This window comes from Charadrius vociferus, unplaced genomic scaffold, assembly GCF_000708025.1.
Source record: "Charadrius vociferus isolate BGI_N301 unplaced genomic scaffold, ASM70802v2 scaffold1363, whole genome shotgun sequence".
Lineage (NCBI taxonomy): Eukaryota > Metazoa > Chordata > Aves > Charadriiformes > Charadriidae > Charadrius > Charadrius vociferus.
In genome coordinates, this window is record NW_009647778.1 from 10,631 (window position 1) to 11,160 (window position 530).

Genomic DNA, 530 nt, shown 5'->3' on the forward strand with positions numbered 1-530 from the left:
GTGCTTCCAGGGTGGGCCCCCCCCGGGGGCTGGGATGCTGCTGGGGGGGGGGACACGGGGTGCGCCTGGGGACTGGGGTCCTGCTGGTGGTGGTGGTGGGGGGGGATATGGGGTACACCCAGGGTTGGGATGCTACTGGGGGGGAGGTACAGGGACCACCCTGGGACCAGGGTGCTCCTGGGGGGCTGTCTGGGGACCGGGGTGTTGTCAGGGCGGACACAGAGGACACCCAGCGGCCAGGGATGCTACTGGTGGGGACATGGGGGACACCCAGGGACGGGGTTGCTGCCTGTGAGTCTGACGGGGTGGCGTCAGGGGACACAAAGCTGACACCCAGGGGCCAGGGTGCTGCTGGGGGTGACGTGGGGGACATCGAGGGATGGGGTTGCTGCCTGGGAGGGTGACAGGGGACACCCAGGGACCGGGGTGCTGTCAGGGGATGCAAAGTGGACACCCAGCGGCCAGGGTGCTGCTGGGGGTGACATGGGGGACACCCAGGGATGGGGTTGCTGCCTGTGAAGGGAAACGGG